Source organism: Hyperoodon ampullatus, assembly GCF_949752795.1.
Source record: "Hyperoodon ampullatus genome assembly, chromosome: 20".
NCBI lineage: Eukaryota > Metazoa > Chordata > Mammalia > Artiodactyla > Ziphiidae > Hyperoodon > Hyperoodon ampullatus.
The window spans coordinates 8,418,108-8,439,186 of NC_136933.1; the positions used below are offsets into that span (position 1 = coordinate 8,418,108).

The 21,079-nt window shown below is 41.2% G+C and overlaps 1 protein-coding gene across 1 annotated transcript in view; it reads right to left on the bottom strand.

The window, feature by feature from the left end:
- Positions 1 to 21,079, bottom strand: part of KCNU1 (potassium calcium-activated channel subfamily U member 1) — a gene marked incomplete at both ends in the record, with an annotated part of 136,943 nt that overhangs the window by 58,457 nt on the left and 57,407 nt on the right. The window lies entirely within an intron of this gene.

The following is a 21,079-nucleotide window of genomic DNA, read 5'->3' on the forward strand; positions in this document are numbered from 1 at the left end:
CTTTATGATTTTTTTTTAAACTAGCTTTTCCCCACTGGCACCTTAAACACGGATGGGCTATAATAATAGCTACATTTTATGATTAGAAAGCAGGGAGGCAGCAAGCCGTCTGGATTAAAATTGGAACTGGGGTTAGAATCACAGCCTTGGGAAGAGGGGCAAAGCCTCGCCTGACCCACGGAGGCTCCAGTGGCAGAGAAAGCCCCCCAGCGAAGGCCAGTGGTGACACCCGTGCCATCTTGTCTGAAGACAGAGCTGTGTTCCCAACACAACACTGGGAGTAGAAGAAACTCCAGGTTTTAAAATGCAAAAAAAAGGGGGAGGGTTATTTCTTGTCTTTACATAAGGATTCTCCATCGAGTTACATAAAATAACTATTCATTTAGAGCAATAAACAGAATAATAGTAAGAAAAAATATGTGACGTCTACATGTTTTAAGGAACATGACTATTGTTTAAAGAGAGACGGGCTCATAAATAAAAAAAGAATGGTGACGACTCAGCTTTTCCTGGGGCTCTGAGGGGAACTGAGTAGGTTTCCAGGGAGCCAGGTTATTTAGTCCATGTTTTAGCACTATCTGCAGCAGTATTTCAGAGCAGAATAAGGAAAATATCTGTTGCTTTTCATTTAGCAGCCACAGAGATTACAGGGGAAAAAAATAAATAAGAAATATGTAATCCCCGTGGTGTAATCCCCGTGGTATGGAAACTCACTTCTCTTAAATACCTCCCTCTGGCGTAATTGACTTTTCATGTGCATTTTAATTATGATATTTCAGCAGGTTGCAAGAGAATTTTTTTTCTTCTGCTGTTGTTGTAAATTATGGTTTGGAAAAAAAAATTGTTATAAATCTAATTACATTTTCACTTATATTAACAAGTCAGCACAATCTTCCAGCATGTTTACCAAGCAATTCCAATATTTACAGCTGACCTAATTGGTTGTGGGGTAGAAGCAATGAACAATATTTTATTGTCCTGATAGCTGTGCATGTGCTGAAGACAGCTGCTAAGGTGTAAAGCTACCCGGTGACCCTGAAGTTTTGCCTGCCCTGTGTTTGCCTTCATCAACCAGCTGTAAAACAGGAGAGAAAGCAGGAGGGAAAGAGAAAGGGTTTCTGGGGTGGGGAGGGAAGGAGTTGGTTAAAGACGTCTTCTCTGAATCCTCTTTTGGCAAGAAAGATTTTTCCAGTTATTTGGGGGCTGTTACAGACTCAAAAGTTAACTTGTACTTGGCAAGTTTGTATAAAAAGTTATAAATAACTGCATGAAAGCCAAGAATATCTTGGGTCAACATCCCTGATATTTGATGCTAAGTTGAGGCCAATCTTGGTCCTGTCCTTGAATTTCACCGTCAAAGCCCATGTAGTCTTCAGAACCCCAGCATGGGTCTAACACAGGCTGGAAATTCTTATATTCTCACGTCCTTAGAGAATGGGTTAAAAACAAAGAACCCTCCTACCAGGCAAAGACCATATTGCTTCATGGCGAGACGGAAACTGGGTCTACCTCTCACGTTACGCACGGTGAGCTCTGCTGCAGCTTTACCAGCCCTCAGATTTAAATGAAGATCACATTTATCTCTAAGGCTTCTGTCTTTCCTACTAATGCTATTGGTGTTAACACAAATGTAGAATGCCAGTACAATTTTAGCAGAGAGCTGCTTTGAGGTGAGTCTCCAGACCATGGGTTCAATCACTGTGTGGGCCAATCTTGTCTTCTGGGTCATGATAATGATAATGATAATGATAATAAATGTTAATTCATTGAGTGCTTACTCTCTGCTAGGAACTTTGCCAAGAGTCTAACATTCAGTCTTCTCATCAGCCCTATGAGATTGGTACCACCTGTTTTACAGATGGAGGAGCTAAGCCCCAGAGCAGTGAGTGACTGGGTCACCATCCCACAGCATGGAAGTCACCGAGCTGAGATATGACCCTGGCCTGTCCATCTCTGGAGTCCCCGCCGTAGCCTTGGCACTGGGTAGCCTCCTTCTTTATCACTCTCGCCTCAACCTAAAAACTAAGAGAGCACTGCACACAATAAACTTTGAGGTGGGTTTTAGATGCACCCAGGAAGCCCTTACCAAACGTTCCCTAGAATAACACCTCCCATTCGGAAATCTCCCACTTAGGACTCTGTCCCTTAGCTGAAGTCCTTGATCCTCGTGAAAGTAGAACTACCCCTGGAAGGATTAATATTGTAAACTTCTGTTTTCGCAAATGATGGTTCAAATGGTAGATGCTGACGGGGATGGGAGGTAGCTGGAAATTCTAAGTCCTGAGTAGATAGAGGTGATGGTGGGCATCAAACAGAGAGCACAGAATGCAGAATGAAAAGTCTGTGGCAACTGCCTAAGTCACATTTACTTTTTCCCTAGGCATGTCCTCAGTCCCTGAATAGAGTTTTACTTAGAAACAGTGACTAAGCCTCCCATAATCTTCACCTTTGTCTTGTTGAGTTAGTTGGTCTTTTATATATGACCCTAAACAGGCAAGGTCTCATCCCTGCCTTTTGGGAGATTGTGAGAAGAATGAAAACATGCAAAAACTAACTACTTAATTCAAATAAATACATACACTCAGTAAATAATCAGTTGTCCTACAGGAATTTTTATTCCTGTATTACCCGGGCTGCTTCCTCATCTTAGCATCCAGCTAAATCAATGGAAATTTCTGTACCCGTTAAGTCCTAGGAGAGTGTGACTTCATTTTCTTTAAGACCTGTCCACATATTCACAGAGGTTTAAAAAGTGCTTTTGTCCCTCTTTCATTACAGCCTTCTAATCTAGTCAAACAGGGCGAGGAAGACAAGAGTAATGAAAGGAATATGTTGAATTGTCCATGGTATTACTCTGACACTTTTATGAAGCCTAAAGCTATTTTGTCTTCTATTTTTAAGTAATGAGAATAAAATATTGTTTTTTAATATAAAGAACTCATTTATTCAATACATATCTGATGAATTATTCCTATACAGACAGACCTCAGGGATATTGCTGGTTCATTTCCAAGCGACCACAATAAAATGAGTATCGCAGTAAAGCAAGCCACACTAATTTTTTGGTTTCCCAGTGCATGTAAAAGTTACGTTTACACTACACTGTAGTCTATTAAGTGTGCAATAACATTATGTCTAAAAAATGCACATCCCTTAATTAAAAATATTTCGTTGATAAAAAAATTCCAACCATCACCTGAAACTTCAGTGAGTTGTAATCGTTTTGCTGCTAGAGGGTCCTGCCTCGATGGTGGTGGCGGCTGACTGATCGGGGTGATGGTTGCTGAAGGCTGGGTGGCCGTGGCAGTTTCCTAAAATGAGACAGCAGTGACATCTGCCACATCGGCTTCCCTGTAGCACACAAAGCTGCTTGTTAGTGTTTTACCCACGGCAGAACTTCTTTCAAAATTGGAGTCAGTCCTCTCAAACCCTGCTGCTACTTTACCAACTAAGTTTATTTAACATTCTAGATCCTTTGTGGTCATTTCAGCCATCTTCACAGCATCTTCACCAGGAGTAGATTCCATCTCAAGAAACCACTTTCTTTGCTCATCCATGGGAAGCAACTCATGCATACAAGTTTATCATGAGGTTGCAGCAATTCAGTACCATCTTCAGGATCCACTGCTAATTCTAGTTCTCTTGCTATTTCCATCACATCTGAAGTTACTTCCTCCACTGCAGTCTTGAATCCCTCAAAGTCATCCATGAGGGCTGGAATCAACTTCTTCCAAACTCCTCTTCATATTAATATTTTAACCTCTTCCCATGAATCATGAATGTTCTTAATGACATTAAGAATAGTGAATTCCTTCCAGGAGGCTTTCAATTTATTTTGCCCAGATCCATCACATGAATCACCATGTATGGCAGCTATAGCATTACAAAATGTATTTTCTAAATAATAAGACTTGAAAGTCAAAATTACTCCTTGATCCATGGGCTGCAGAATGGATGTTGTGTCAGCAGGCATGAAGACAACATTAATCTTGTCCATCTTCATCAGAGCTCTTGGGTGACCAGGTGCATTATCAATTAGCAGAAATATTTTGAAAGAATAATTTACTAAGAAGTAGGTCTTAAGAGTGGGCTTAAAATATTCAGTAAACCATGTTGTAAAGAGATGTGCTGTCATCCAGGCTTTGTTGTTTTCATTTATAGAGCACAGGCAGGGTAGATTTAGCATAATTTTTAAAGGTCCTAGAATTTTCAGAATAGTAAATGAGCACTGGCTTCAATTTAGAGTTACCAGCTGCGTTAGCCCCTAACAAGAGAGTCAGCCTGTCCTTTGACGTTTTGAAGCCAGGCATTGACTTCTCCTCTCTGGCTATCAACATCCTAGGGCATCTTCTTCCATTACAAGCCTGTTTCATCCACACTGAAAATCTGTTCTTTAGTGCAGTCACCTGCATGAATTATCTTAGCTAGATTTTCTGGAAGCTTCCTGCAATGTTACATCAGCATTTGCTGCTTCACCTTGAATTTCGATGTTGTGGAGACGCCTGCTTTTCTTAAACCTCATGAACTAACCTCTGCTGGCTTCAAACTTCTTCTGCAGCTTCCTCACCTGTCCCAGCCTTCACAGAATGGGAGAGGGTTCTGGATTAGGCTTTAAAGGAATGTTGTGGTTGGTTTGATTTTCTATCCAGACCACTGAAACTTTCTCCATATCAGCAATAAGACTGTTTCACTTTCTTATCATTTGTGTGTTCACCAGGGTACTGCTTTTAATTTTTTTCAAGAACTTTTCCTTCGCATCCACAACTTGACTGTTTGGCACATGAGGCCTAGCTTTTGACCTGTCTCTGCTTTCGACATGCCTTCCTCACTAAGCTTAATCATTTCCAGGTTTTGATTTAAAGTGAGAGACATCGACTCTTCCTGTCACTTGAACACTTAGAGGCCACTGCAGGGTTATTAATTGGCCTAATTTCAATATTGTTGTATCTCAGGGAAGAGGGAGGCCCGAGGAGAGGGAGAGAGATGGGGGAACAGCTGGTCGGTGGAGCAGTCGGAACACACACAACATTTATCAATTAAGTTCATAGTCTTAAATGGGTGAGGTTCATGGTGCCCCAAAACAATTACAATAGCAACGTCAAAGACCACTGATCACAGATCACCATAACAAATATAATCATGAAAAGTTTGAAATATTACAAGAATTAACAAAATGACACAGATACACAACGTGAGCAAATGCTGTTGGAAGAATGGCACCAACAGATTTGCTTTGATGTGGGGTGGCCACAGACCTTCAATTTGTAGAAAATGCAGTATCTGCAAAGCGCAATTAAACAAGGTATGCCTGTCTATATGGTACTTTGCTGGAGTCATGGCACACCGCTTCTCAAGAAATCTGATTTCTGCCTATAGGTACAGGACAAGAACTAGAAGGGTGTTATTTAGAGGATCTAAAAGAAAGCATCTACTAATTCTTTCCTTATTCTTATTCTTTTATTCTTCTATTCCCTGGTACCCTCTTTCATCTGTCTTTGGAACTCAGGCTCGTGGTACTTAAAAATAGCACTTCTAGATGTGTCTCTGTCTATCTTTATACCTATCCCCATATCTATACCTATAATTGAACATAGATACATTTGCCTTACTGTTTTCTTTGAACTGTTAATTGAGACTTGATGAAGATGCTTACTAAACTTCATGACCGAAATACACCCCTGCTAGTGATTCCTATGTATCCAAATAACACCAATTGAAATGAGGAAGGCATCTTCAGAGGTTCTGAAATGTAAGGTAGGAAACCATAGGACTGGGAACATAAGTGCTACCTGGACTCTTGGAGAAAGGTAATTTGGGGAGATGAAATACTGGCTATACGGTATTAAGTAAACATGGACTTCTAGAACATGATTTGAAATCCTACAGTAAGAGAATACTCAATAAGCATGTATGAAGGAAAAAAATCAACGACTGCTTCTGATTTACTGGTTGTGGGCCATACTGTTTTCAAACAGAAAAGCCTATGCTTGTCTAGAGGAAAAGTTATTTTAAAAGCTTAATATGGAAGAAAGGGGGAAAAAAAGTACCTGCTCAGATAATCTCATTTGATTAGTTTCTGCAGAAAGCTCAGATAGGATGTGGAGAGAGAAGAACCACGTATGGTGATTCATATCCAAACTTCTCCCCCTGGAAAGACCCTGGAAGCTGGTCCTCAGTAGGAGCTCAGGCATCACTGAGGTTAAAAGATGGTGTTTCTCTTGCCTGGATCATCTGGGGCACAGAATTCAATAAATGTGAAGAGCTGAGAATAGAAAGAGAAGAAGGGCTCAGCTTCCTTTCCTAACATCAGTCTGTGTGTGTGTGTGTGTGTGTGTGTGTGTGTAAGGGGCACGGTACTCGAAAGTGAGAACTTGTAGGAACAGATGTCCCAGGAGCCATGCCTGGCAGAGGATGCCCTGGCAGTCCTTCTGATGGACTGTAATTTGCTCAGAAACTGAAGACTGCCGAGGAATCAGCTGGAAGACACTGGGTAAGAGCTAAGGAAGGAGCTGGAACCTCCATGGAAAGAGTGTTCTGGAGGGGAAATGGCAAGCAACAGACAGACTTGGGTGCAACAAAGTGAGCGCGCCCGTGGAAAGTACCACATTAGGTATCTTCACTGAAAACCCTGTTGATCTGCTCCATTGAGCTGACGCTCCATGGACGGTGGGCTGTAGACAGTGCATGGAATTTTGGAAGGTCTTAAACTTCAAGCCCTCTCCCCTTGAATGAGAAAGAAATTGGCTGCAAAAGCATGGAAATCTATGAGCCAGGGAAATGATGGCAGAGGTGGTGGGCGGGGGCACAGAACCACAACCAGGGGACCCTTTTTCACTTGCTCGATTTTTACTAGATAAGAATTTAATCTGTTTTATCTCATTGAATCCTCACAAATAACATTTCAATTATTTCGGTTCTAATATTATCTCTGTTTTGAAGATGAGGAAACCGAAACCTAAAGGCTAAGGAAGGCGGTGATCTAGGGCTCATGCCTGCTGTGGGGCAATGCTCATGGCTGGTATTGATGGGCCACTTGCCTTTTAAAGAGCTAAGGATGGGCTGGACATCAGGAAAGAGAGAACAAAATACTACGCATGGTCTCTGGTATCTCCAAAAGGACATGTGGGAGTATGAAGACAAAGCTGATACTATAAATACAACCTTAGTCACAGGTTTCACAGAGACAAAGTGGGAAGGGAAACTGTGTGGAAACTTATTTAGGCTTCAATAGAGTCTGTAAGGGTTGAATTAGGCAGACCCAGAGGGAGGGTTTCTATGGAAGGGCTGATATTCCCAAAGAAGGCAAACCTTTCTATTAGAACTGGTTTCCTCTCCTGACCCAGATCTATCAGACACTACTTGGAAATGTCTGCCTCTCCTTGTTTCACTGATTAGCGATCTACCCATGGCCACCTGAGTTTATAAACACCCACTTTCCAAAATACTGAATGACTTAGTGTGGTTGTTGTGTTACTGGCCAGTCACAACATGAGTTAGTTGTATCTAAATCTTTTCTTTCTAATATCTAATCAAAACCGGTGTTCCTGAAGAAGTGGATTTTGATAGTGACAGAGAATAGTCAACAACTGTACAACAGTAAAATGGTCAGAACTTTCCTAAGCTCACCCAAAGCGGGGTGGCCACAGTAAAGAAACTGGAAGTGAGGGCAAAGGGGCTCCAAGAGGGTTTGAGAGGCATTTTTATTTATCATCACATTTTGCATAGGTGTAGGTCTAAGCTTATCACCCTGAAAAAAGTCAGAGGAAATATTCATCTTCCCCCTCTCGTATTACATGACCTCTTGATTTAAGGACGCAGAACGCTGGTGAACAGAACTAGTATTTGTCTATTTGCTCAATGAATACATATTTAACCACCATCTATTAAACAGAGTTTTGTGTGCTAGTCTGAGACCCAAACTGCTATTTATATGACGTTGCTTGTTGTTGCTTATTCTGTGGAAAAAGAAAGAAACCAGGGATGCAATGAAATATTGGACTATAACTTTCACGTAAGTTAGGGCTGTCTGTACTGCTTCGAGTACTAAGAATAGAAGACAGTAGTTTCCGAACTTACCAGAAAACCCACCAGTGGCCTCAAGATTACATCTTTAAAAGCACCAAGCGCACTGTCAGCAAAACTATAAATAATCGTAGGCTGGTTTTGGAGTGTGCATGTAATACTATTAACACGTCAAAAATGGATCACAAATAGTGCCTACCACACATATTACATTTTTTCCCCAATAATGCCTACTTGTCTCTATTAAGCCATCAAGTCTATTTTACCACTCGCGATTGTTACTCAGGACATGTGTTTGCTAATTTGCTAGTTGGAATATCTTTGCCCTACAAAAAGAAAAACAACAAAAAAAACCCCAAAACCAGAAAACAAAACCCACCCTATTCTGTAGTCCCAAGTGGGAGCATTACCTGTCTTACATTCCATTAACACTGGATTTCAAACAACTGAGCTGACCTCTCCCTTGATGAAATATCACAGAAATTCACTCACAAATAGCACTTATCTGTCAACGTGCATATGACCATCTCATCAGCAGTCTGGCTTTGATTAGTTTTAAGCTCTGTAGTTCATAAGAATCTGTCTTGCTTTTGAATTAAGAGGTACAAGTGAATAAGCATCATCTTTAGAGATGATCTGGATGGGAAACTATCACTATCTTTGACCTTCTTTAGGGGCTTTAAAGCATATTCAGGAATCCCCCAGCCATAGAGAGGCTGATGGGCGCAGGTTGCAGATGGACCAGGCCATCTGGACCAATTCTCCTTTTAGATGCCTGCTTTAGGCCATTTCCTTATTTATCATAGACAATAAAGGGATTAAAGACAATGGGGAAACATCAGTAAGTTAAATGATTTTGTTTGTATAGCTGTGTTAAAGAATGGTGGGAAACGTCAGTGAAACTCAATGGCTGAAATTGCATTTAAGGATCTTCTGTGGGTTTTGATTATCCATGACTTGCTAATCCTCTCTTATCACACAGAAGACAAGAGAAAGAATAAATGAAAGCATAAACATGGTTGGAGCATTTTATGTGTTATCACATATGCTATCTTTATAATCTCAAAACACTTTTCAGATTGGAATCATGTTTTTGCAACAACTTTGCATCAACGGAAACATAACATACATGCATATATTCACACACATGCGCAATACCAACAACCAAGAACGTGTTCTTGAGAAATGTGAGACGTTATTTCTCACTCCATCATGCAGCCACATCTCTAGTCAGGCTACTCGGTACATGGAAGGCTCCATGTTTTCCCCATGCATTGCCCATGTTACATTCTCCACAGGAACTGAGATTCCTGTTCTCTTACCTTTCTCCAAATCCCACTTCCTACGGGAAACATTCTGGAACAATCCACCCAGCCCCCATTGACCTCTTCCTGTTTGACCTGCTGTCAGAATCATCATTGTAGCACTGGAAGGGATGCTGCTTCATTTGGCCTCTGATTTAATTTATCTGAATTCATCTTGTTTACCCAGCTAGGTTGCATGGGGGTGGAAACCTGATTTCTGCATCTAAGCATAGTGCCTGCTTAGCACACAGAGCTACTCAATACTTAGCTCTTTACCAACCCTTTTAAAAAGAAAGAAAAATCTACAAATCTCAATGCTAACCCCTAGCTGTTCTGTTGTCATTAAGAGTGAGGCAAAATTCCTGAAATTCCATAGAACCTTTCCTCCAAACACATGTTAATCGTTTTCCTCCTTTCCCACAGATTATCTCACTCAGATTTCATAAAGTCCTGGAATGGAAGGCAGGGAAGGGCAGAAAATATAATTCCTAGATTTTTGTATTCCTCTTAGAAAGCACATCCATGAAGCCGTGGTACCTTTGGTGGCTCAGATATTTGACGCCTGCCTCAGCTGCTGGACAGGTACAGCAAAACCTCCGTTAACCAGACCCATCTATCCAGAATCCTCAGTTAAACAGAAGCATGATTCTTCATGCATTAAAAGAAAGAGGTGAATTACAGCAAAAACAGGATCAAGGATTTATTTCAAAATCCACATCCTTGGAGGGCTCTGCATCTACTACACATTCAGTCCAATCTCGTACATCTTCCTAGATACAAGAATTGATCACTGCGATAATGAGGCATTTAATGAATGCTTCCTCTCAGTCAGGAATCAAGCAAAATGCTTTAAATACCTCATCTCATTCAGTCTTTACAAAGAACCTACAGAGTATTCATTACCATTATACTCATTTAAGATATCAAAACTGAGACACCTAGAAGTAAAGCAAGCGGCCCAAGCTCACACAGCTTAGGGAGGGCCAGCGTTTGCATGGAACATTGTGTGATGCCAGAGAAGACGATACAGTACTTACCCATAGCCAATCACAATTCTCAATCATGAAAGATTTTCCTGGTATTTTATAGCTGCTACATTGAAATGCTGCCAACACATGACAGAGTTACTCACAATAAAATTTGGGGTGACCGAAGTTTTAGATCAACTTTCTATTTAAAAATTATTCAATAAACAGATCACACTCTGCACCTCCAACCCCACATTCTGCTTAATCGGGGTTATCCTGGAGTAGAGAGATGCAGGAAAAGGAGAGTAGGGGAGGAAGAATTTGTTGGCCCTATTTTGCAGATTTAAAAACCAAAAGCAATCTCATCAATAATTTGTTGGAAATAAGTCATGGATTAATAATAGAAAAAACATTGGGGAAGAGTTGAAAGTTTACCCTCACCCACATTTCCTGAGTGCCTGGAGGGTGATCTGAAAGAAAACTGTCATAAGTCTAAATTATTTCAGCAATGTTGTGGGAGGTATATTTGCTTAGTTCAGTCATATTGGGAGAAGTTGGGATGAATTCATGCTGGTGAGGAACAACTGTATTAGTCAGTATAGGAGCTGATAAAGCAAATATTCCTATTTAAGTCGAATTTGTATTGCCCAGTGATTCTTAGAAAAAAAAAAATACATAGTGGACCAGGGTTCTCTGCATCTCTTACCTGGTGGTAAAGCTCAGGTTGCTAGCCATGCTCATATGTGTCGCTGGGTAGGAGTCCTGTGCTTTTGGACCAGAGTGTTCCCTTCCGTTGCTTCTCATCACCATGACTTCTGTCCCTGCAATGTCACAGCCATCTTGGTGAGTTGGCGTAATACCCCTTCATAAGGGATTTCTGGACTGTCCCTATTGGCTGAGAGAGCTCTAGCCCCTTGACTAGGGAGAGGCTGAGAATCCTCAGCTACAGACTAGTTCTAAGAGGATGGTTTGTAGAAACCTCTTTAATTTCCTTCTACAGAGTTAGAAAGTGGGTGAAAATGATTGTGAGGATGTTAATACCATATGGTATGCTTAAAACAAGTACCTACTGAGTACTTTCTTATCCATTCTGCACCTTTCATTCTTCCCATCTCATCCAAAAGTATAGCATTTGGGGAGCCTTTTGGTTGCCAACAGAGTCTACAGCCACTACAGGACACTAAGAAAAGATCACTATACAAGGCCCCTACTCCCTTCTGCAGATACTGGTCAGCCTGCAATTCATTCTCCTTGGATACTGCTTCCTTTTACTTCATTTTTCCTTCAAGGCTTCCTTTATTATTTATTTTAACTTTTGAAGAATCTTGATCTTACCTGGGATATGTCTTAAAACATTTGTGTATTTCCACATCTGGAAATAACACAAAAGCAGATAATCTTCTCATCTGCAAAATAGGGAGAAGACTAGGACCTCAAAGGGTGATTGTTGAAGATAAATGCAAGAATGTGTGAGCACCATTAAATGAGCAACACGAAGCTGCTTTGAGATGGAAAAAAAAGGACACCTGAGCTTCCTGCACCCAGATGTTGATACTCCATCATGCCATTTTTATTCCAGAAGAGATTTAACCTAGGAATCCTTTAAACGCACTTGGCTAGGAAGCCATCCTTGCTCAATAAGAATTGGCTCTTGGTACTGTGATGAGAAGTGACATTCTAAAGGATGCTTTGGAAGTTAAATGCTTTTCTTTCACTATTCAAAAACCCTGCATGATCTGCTTGCCTGAACCTGATTGCCAGGTGATCAGAGATGGGAAGACTGCCTGGGAAGAAGTTACCAAGGAGACGGACAGAGTCAAAGAGGAGCCATCACTTCTCCTCCTCTTCCTTGCCCACCTAAGTGGAGAAAAGAGACATGACCTTTCCTCCTGTGTCCATTTAAGACTCTCTCTGTACTTAGACTACTCGGAATGGGGAGTTCCTCTGCAACAAGCCTTTAAATCCACACTGAACCAGGTTTTGGACAATGGCAGACACAAAGAGCCACAAAAACATCTTGGTATCCCTCTTCTTTTGATGTAACTCTTTCTAAGCCATTTTAATCTGCAGAAGATATCAATTGAGTCAAAACATACTTTTGGAAGAAGAGGGACATCCTTTGCATATGTGATTTGTTGGCTTAAATCAGCAGTAATTGCATCATACAGGTGTACTAAGGGCCAAGTATGGAATAAGATTGCTCCCCATCTGTAATCCTCAGAAGCCTTCACTTACATATGGAATTTTGATGGGGTTTTCAGGTTGATTGATGTTTCCTTATTTTGCAGTTACCTTTTGCCCTGGGGGGAATGGCTTGGGAAGGGAACTTCTGAAGAAAAATCTAAGCGAGGACTAGCGTGTTACCAACTGTCAGTCTTTAAAGGCTAGTCGGCTTAGTACTCGTGATAGAAACTGAGCTGTGGAATGTAAAACGCAACATGCCTAAACTGGCTTGGGAACAATGGAACTTTCAGGAAGTCTCTGTTTTCTCAGAGCCTCACTCTCCAGCCAACAACATTTGCCAGGTATTAAAAAAAGGTGGGAGGGGACAGGTGGGTGAGGTGAGTGCTAGGTATGAACCGTGAGAAATTTTTGCTCAATAAAGCTTTGAATCTTCCCTTGTGTCCTTCTTAATAAAATCTCTCCTGAAAACACATGAATGATTTGCATAATGTTGGAAGCTTTCATGATTATGGAAGTACGTCCATGGATATGGGGGCTGGAAGGCGCAGTCTCGTGAGGATGGGTGGGGGCTCCAGCTGTGTGTGCTGGCTGCCCGAAAGGAAAAGAACTGGTCCACATGATCTCTGGTTCCTTCCACTCTAAGTTCTATAATTCTAATGAATTTCACAAAAAAAGCCTGAAAGTGTCCTCTCTACCAGGTTGCAGAGAGGGCTGTTAAGAACGTGCAACAATTACTGCCCTTTCTCCCAGTTTCTTTGCTGCTTCAAACATTTGGGAGGAAAACCAAAGAATAAAATAAAACTCGAAAGTACAGTCCCCTTCTCTCAAGGCAGTAGATAAGCAATTGAAGTTTCTCTGATTTCACTCTAAGAGCACTTGATCATTTGATTTATTTATATTTTAATCTATTTAGCTACAGCTGACAGTGTCCAAGTAATTATGTTTTCATATTTTAGGCAAGGGAAAAATGAAATGGATTTTTGCCTAACGCCCTAACCAGACTGTTAATGGCTTGCCATGGCTTGCCATGGCTTACTATGACTTCTTCTCTATGGATATTCTAAAGAGGGTTTCCGAATAAAGCATTAGACATCAAAAAAGACAGACACGGCATCTAAGACCTCTGGGTGACTGAAAAAAAAAATTAAAGTCCTATGCACGGCCAGCATCTTGATTATCTTTCTCTTTTCTTCAAGAAGTGATTTCCTTGACAGCTACAGGCAACCATTTTCCTTTCCTGGCACACGTGATAGGATTGCATATTAAGACATGCCTCATGTATGATTTCCATATGGAGAGCAATAATTCTACTCCTCTCTATCTCCCTCAGGAAATCTTATCATAGTCCAAATGAGTGAAAATAATTCCTGCCTTATTTGGCTGATTCTGAATCTGCTCCAATATACTAAATAGCTAAATTGTTGCAAAATTTAGTACCTACCAGTCACTGTGACACACCTAAGAAGTGATACCATGTATTCTGGATAAGAAACACTGCTCTCAGGAGCTGAAGCAGCAGCAGGACAAGAGATCAAGCCGATGCTTTCGTCTTGCAAGAGTAGGGATGACATTCATCCATCTATTTATTTTTTTATTTATATATCTGTTCATGATCAGAACTTCAAGAAAATTCTTAGAGCCATGGAAGATGGCATGGATTGGCATGAAGAGAGGCGAGATCCAGGGAAACCTGGCAGGACTCTATTATAATCATTGGGACGAGAAATAAAGAGGGCCACGGCCAAAGTGGAGATGGACACCAAGGACTCGAGACAATGAAGCCCCACAGCCAACGGTGGGACTGACTACAAGAAAAATGTCAACTGTCGTGAATGCAGGAATGCAAGATATTGGTGTGTGGTCTTTGTGGACTATTACCAGGCTGTTTTCCTTTCTGTTGGAATTGGGTGGACATGTGGTCCCTGGCCCTGCTTTAGAGAAGAAGAGGCATCTAGGAACACCTCCGCTCTCTCTCCTACCTACAGCCATTGGCGCAGGGGGAGAGCCAAGCTAGAGAGATGAGCTGGTAGATCCACTGTGGGGGTTAGAGCTCAACCTTCCAGGTTTGGAATGCTCATCCCTAGGGAACACTGGCTGGGCTGACTCCCTTCTTAAAGAGGTCATTTAGTCTGGGATGTTGATGAAAAAAATGACCCAAGGCAAAACCTAAAGAAAACTATGAAGTAGACTAAATTCAAGTTTGGACCTCCTATTCAAACCATTTCTTATCATGTCTGCCCATCCCTGACCCCTTTTCACACCCTCTTTCCAATTTCCTCTTCATAATTCCCCTCTCATTTACGCGTGACTCCATCACAAACATTAACATTTTAAGAAAGAATCTAAAGCCTTTCTCAGCGGGTGAGGATTAGGGGAATTTGGACACAGCTTTCCTAAGGCCGCTCTCCCGTTGCCCACTCTCCACACCATCACAGAGACCGCTGTGTGCTTCTCCCTGCCCTGCTTGAGGACCACCGCTCTAAAATCTTAGGCGTTAGAGAATTCAGTGCTGAAATGGCAGGCAGTGAACTGTTTAGTTGGAGCTGGGCAAGTTTCTGCCCAGTAACTTATCTAATTACATATGATTCCTCCTGCTCTTAAGGCTGGCCCTACCATGCATGGTCTTCATGTTCTGGATCCAAAACACATTGGGGAATGGGTTCAAATAAGTATAATTTACCAGGACTTCTCTGCCAATTCTTATTTCATCTGAATTTCATTGATGAGAAAAATAACGAGATTCTTTTTTGAGTTTGTGTTCCCACGGGTTCTATGATAATTACCATATATGTAGTACTTACTATTTGCCAGGAACTGTTCTTAATGCTTTCTATATGAATAGACTCAACCTGTATACTCTTTATGTACTAATATTCTCATTTAACCCCCTGAGATATGTAATATTATCGCTAACATTTTACAGAAATCTGAAACACTCTGAGAGCTTAAATAGTTTGCCTAAGATCACACAGCTAAGAAGTAAGTGAGCAATGCAGAATCCAACGTTTTTAACCACTGCACCCTGCTGCCTCTCTAAAATGTTAGATTATGAACTTAAGGGGAGAACCTCTGGTATGGTTCTATTCAGAAAAAAAAAAATGGAAGTGATCAAAGAAGAGGGATTATAAATCATAGAACATCATAACTGAAAAGAGACATAGCGGTGATGAGGACTGCTGAATTTCAAAAGGATTACACTGAGATCCCAGAGGTGACGAATCTTCCCTAAACCGCATCCAATCAGTGGCACTGCCGCTGTCAGAATTCAAGTCTTCTGACTTCTCATTGAGTACAGGAGGTGGAAGAATTTGGTGGGACTGAGCAAGCTTAATTAACTCAACGAAGAGATAATTCTTTAAAGAGAGTGGACCGGGGATACATTTCATCTGACTCTGAAATGTAAAATATTCAACCTGGAATCTGAACCAACTCTAAGTCAGTAAATTTTCTATTCTGTCATCTATTGGTAAGTTCCTTAGTCCTTTTAGAAAGTTAATTCTCTGGGAGAATTTCCAAGACATCATCATGACTTTTAAATCTATAAGGCCAAGTAGTCCCCTTCTACAATGATATCCTCTTTGGCACATTTTTGGCTAGAACTAACTCTCCAGGTTCAAATTCACACACAAGTCCACTCCCCTGGCTACCAGACCCTGAGTGTTTCATGGTACTCTGCTGCCATCGTCTGGCAGAGTGAAATAAGAACAGCTGGCTCACTCATAGCCTGCTATTTAAGAATCTTGGTACCAGATTAATTAGAGTTGTCCTGGATGTAGTAGAAGTGGTGATGGAGGATCAGTATCGAGCAAGAAAAAAAAAAAATGATTCTATTATGAGAAGAATGAAAGGTTCTGGGGAAGATCAAATGCCAGATTATAAATTGAAAGTCTTACTGATTCCCTAGATACTATAAATTACCTATTACAGAAGTGGGTGAAATTTGGCATATCTACAAATATGAATGCAGAGCTCTTTTCTTTAAACAAAAACCTTTCCATCTTTATACTAGACCAACTAACTTCCTGCTTTAAAATATTTATAACAAAAACACAAAAGTCAGCTAAATGATTATTCAATTTATAAAAGTTTTTGTTTTGCAAAATGACTGACAGCAGTGCATGCATATGAGTGTATAACTTACGTGCAATAGTTTGATTTGAACACTGTGTTTACAGGGATATGTCTATTGCATGAAACAATGCTGAATTTTCATATGGGATAAAGATAGGTGTAATGAGACTATACTCTTAATGTATTATTTTTTTTCTTTCTTATTCACATCTCTTTAATGGGACATTTCTCCATTTAGTCAGCCTCACCCATTGCCTCAAGAATGATTCATATTGGGCCTCCCTGGTGGCGCAGTGGTTACGAATCCGTCTGCCAATGCAGGGGACACAGGTTTGAGCCCTGGTCAGGGAAGATCCCACATGCCGCGGAGCAACTAAGCCCGTGCGCCACAACTACTGAGCCCGCGAGCCACAACTACTGAGCCCGCGTGCCTAGAGCCCGTGCTCCGCAACAAGAAAAGCCACCACAATGAGAAGCCCGCACACCACCACGAAGAGTAGCCCCCGCTCACCGCAACTAGAGAAAGCCCACACGCAGCAACAAAGACCCAACACAGCCAAAAATAAATAAATTACAAAAAAAGAATGATTCATATTGTTATAGAATGCAAAAGAGTCAATGTTTAACTTTTGAATCCCAAATAGGCTCTTGAAGCCCATTTAATTAACAGTATTCCTTAGAGTCAAGCGTTCCGTTGCAAGCCCTCTAATAGGGATTTCAGGAAATGGCATAGGAATAGTTTCTTTCTATGCCCAAAACTGTCTTAGATTTTCACAAAAAAATTTAAAGAGTCAGAGAAAATAGATATGGTTAAGATAGAGCCTTTAGTTCAGAATGTGGGATGGAAGCATGAAAAGTTCCATGGGCCTGCTCTTCCATGAAACAACAGTAACTAGTGAAAACTGAAACATACACATGCAAGCCCAATTAAAATCTCTAGAAACTGTCCTACCGGCACGTAGCAAATGTAGACAATTTATTCAAAAAATTATACCAAACCTTAGGAAGAGCTACAAGAGCCACAGGCACTTGAGCCACAAACGGCTTCCTTTCCTCCAACCCCAACTAAGTGTGACAGAAGCTCCATTCTGGGCACGTGTGCCCGGAAACACAGAGCTACCCTTCCCCCCAGCTTCCAGGCAAGGGCTATAGTGTGTCTCTGGGAGGGGCAGGGCACCAGCATTTCTCATTCTCCCAGCCCCATGGTGCAGAGGCTGAGTTTCAGGTGAGTACAACCAAGAGGATGTAGGCTCCCTTCCTCCACCCAGCCCTCACTCATGGGGCAGAGGCCCTGCCCCAGCATCACAGGGTGAAAACCATGGAGCACTGAATAGCCTCATCCCAGCTCACACCCAAGGCCGAGGTTTTACAGTGGGAGAGGCAAACCAAGATCAGAAGCTACCGTCACTGCCCAGAGACCTGCTCAAAAAGCAGATATGTCAATTCTAGATAGGTAGATGACCATTTCTACCCCACAGCTCCTGGGCAGTGGCTCAGAGATTCTGGCCAGAGGGAGAGGCAGGCCACTGCAGTAGAGAGCTCCGATGTTCTTCCCAAGGGAATTGGCTTTACTTGGAGTAGAGTGTGGAGAAGCTCAAGCCCAAGGATGTTCTTGAAAACAGTGGTGATTTTGGTGGCAAATCATTAAGTGGATGCTGGTAGCTCCATGAGAACAACAAGGTAAACCATGGGCCAGAATTTACCACAGTGAACCAGGAAAAAGACGTAATAAGTGCTCTCTCAGGGTCAGAACAAACCTCAGACTAGCCTCAGAAACTACTCCTGCAAAGGGGTTCAAATTTAATTGGATAATATTGTAAAGCAATATCTGCCTCAGAGTATTGTCAAAAATAATAAGAGTCACGGGCAGCCAATGAGTGTAGCCTAAGAGCTGGGTGTGATACCAACAGAGGCAGAGAGCTTAACAGAGAGTCAGGAAAGGAGACAATTAAAAAGAGCCCAGTTAAAACCACTGTCATCCCAGGGTGACTATGTGCATCCCAAGGCTATACTCTCTGATGGGCAACACCAGAGGCTTCACACTGCAGGGGAAATAGATTTCAGTGAAATAGTCCAGCCAAGCCACTAACCATTAATCCAACAAGAAACGACAATACCACCCCTGGTGTCCAGAGGTGCTATAACGAAAAGTTTGTGCTTCAAATTACTTGAAGAAAATGAAAAGCCAAACCACAGGATGGGAGGAAATATTTGCAAATCACATCTCTGATAAGGGACATGTATCTAGGATATTTAAAGACCTAATGCAACTTAATAATAGAAAGACAATAGCCCAATTTAAAAATGGGCAGAGGATTTGAATAGACATTTCTTCAAAGAAGATATACAAATGGCTAATAAGATCCTTATTAAAAGATGCTCAACATCTGTAGCCATTAGGGAAATTAAGTTAAAAATCACAATAAGATACCACTTTACACTCATTAGAACAGCTATTATTTTTTTTAAAAAAAGGAAAATAATAAGCGTTGGTTAGCATGTGGAGAAATGGGAACCCTTGTTCTTGTGCACTGCTGGTAGGAACGTAAAATGATGCAGCTGCTGTGTAAAACAGTATGGTGGTTCCTCAAAAAATTAGACAGAGACTTAATATTTGATATAGCAATTCTACTTCTAGATGTATACACAAAAATTAAAAGAGGAACTCAAACAGATATCTCTGTGCCAATATCCATAGCAACATTATCCACAATATCCAAAAGTTGGAGACAATCCAAGTGTCCACTGACAGATGAATGAGTAAACAAAAGGAAGTGTATCCACACAATGGAACATTATTCACCCATGGAAAGAAGTGAGGTACTGATACATGCTACAACATGGCTATGTGAAAGGAGCCAGATGCAAAAGGCCACGTACTGTATCACCCCCTCTTTGTGATGTGGCCGGAAGAGGCAAATCTGTAGAGGCAGAAAGTAGGCTAGTGGTTGCCAGGGGTGCAGGAAGAGGAGGACAGGGAATGACTGCTGCTGGGTATGGAGCTTCCTTTTGAGGTATGGAAATGTCCTAAGATTGACTGTGGTGATGGTTGCATAAATCTGCTGATATACTAAAACCCACTGAATTGCTGGACCCTTTAAAAGGATTTGGTATTTACTTCATAGTATTTGAATTATATCTCGATAAAGCTATCACCCAAAAATGACAGAGCCTGGACCCCTGAGAAAACACTTAGTCCCTCCCAACCAACACACAAACCTGGTGTCTCAGGAAGGTGAGAGGTGGTGAGACAAGGAACACAGGATAATTTTATGGTGTGTAAGGGGAGCAAATCCATAGGAAAACCCTCTTCATATGGATCCTGGTGGGCACACTTAGAGGAGTATTTAGTAACAGTGAAAGATGACTAGAGAAGGGCAGATGGCGGCATGTGTGTGTTGAAGCAGAAGATGGCCTGAGGGCACCACCTAGGTTCCCACATCCTGACATGCACACCTACGAATGTGGGGAGACTGACAAATCCCACAGAGCAGAGAGACCAAAATAACATATGGAATAAAAAGACTAAGAGTGAAGGAAAAGGGGACTTTGCAGACCTCAAGACCAGAGGCTAAAAACTACAATGAGGTACCACCTCACACTGGTCAGAATGGCCATCATCAAAAAGTCTACAAATAATAAATGCTGGAGAGGGTGTGGAGAAAAGGGAACCCTCTTGCACTGCTGGTGGGAATGTAAATTGGTGCAGCCACTATGCAGAACAGTATGGAGGTTCCTCAAAAAGGAAACACAGTTACCATAGGATCCAGCAATCCCAATCCTGGGCATGTATCCAGAGAAAACCATAATTCAGAAAGATACCTGCACCCCAATGTTCACTGCAGCATTATTTACAATAGCCAAGACATGGAAGCAATGTAAATGTCTACTGACAGATGACAGGGTAAAGAAGATGTGGTATATATAGACAATGGAATACTACTCAGCCATAAAAAACCCCAAAATAATGCTAATTGTAGCAACATGGATGGACCTAGAGATTGTTGTACTAAGTGAAGTAAGTCAGACAGAGAAAGACAAATATCTTATGATATCACTTATATGTGGAATCTAAAGAAATGATACAAATGAACTTATTTACAAAACAGAAACAGACTCAGAGACACAGAAAACAAACTTATGGTTACCAAAGGGGAAAGGTAGGGGGGAGAGATAAATTAGCAATTTGGGAGTAACATATACACACAACTATATATGAAATTGATAAACGAGGACCCACTATATAGCACAGGGAACTATACTCAATATTCTGTAATAATCTATATGGGAAAATAATATATATATACATGCATATATATATATAACTAAATCACTCTGCTGTACACCTGAACCTAACACAACATTGTAAATCAACTATACTTCAACAAAAAATAGATAAATTTTTTTAAGAAAGAAAATTCTATCTGAAAAAAAAGACCAGAGGCAATGGCAGGGACGATGGATTTCAGTAACAAACAACAGGAGGTGACCTAAATCCAGGAGGAACAGAGTCACTGGTTGCCAATGCAG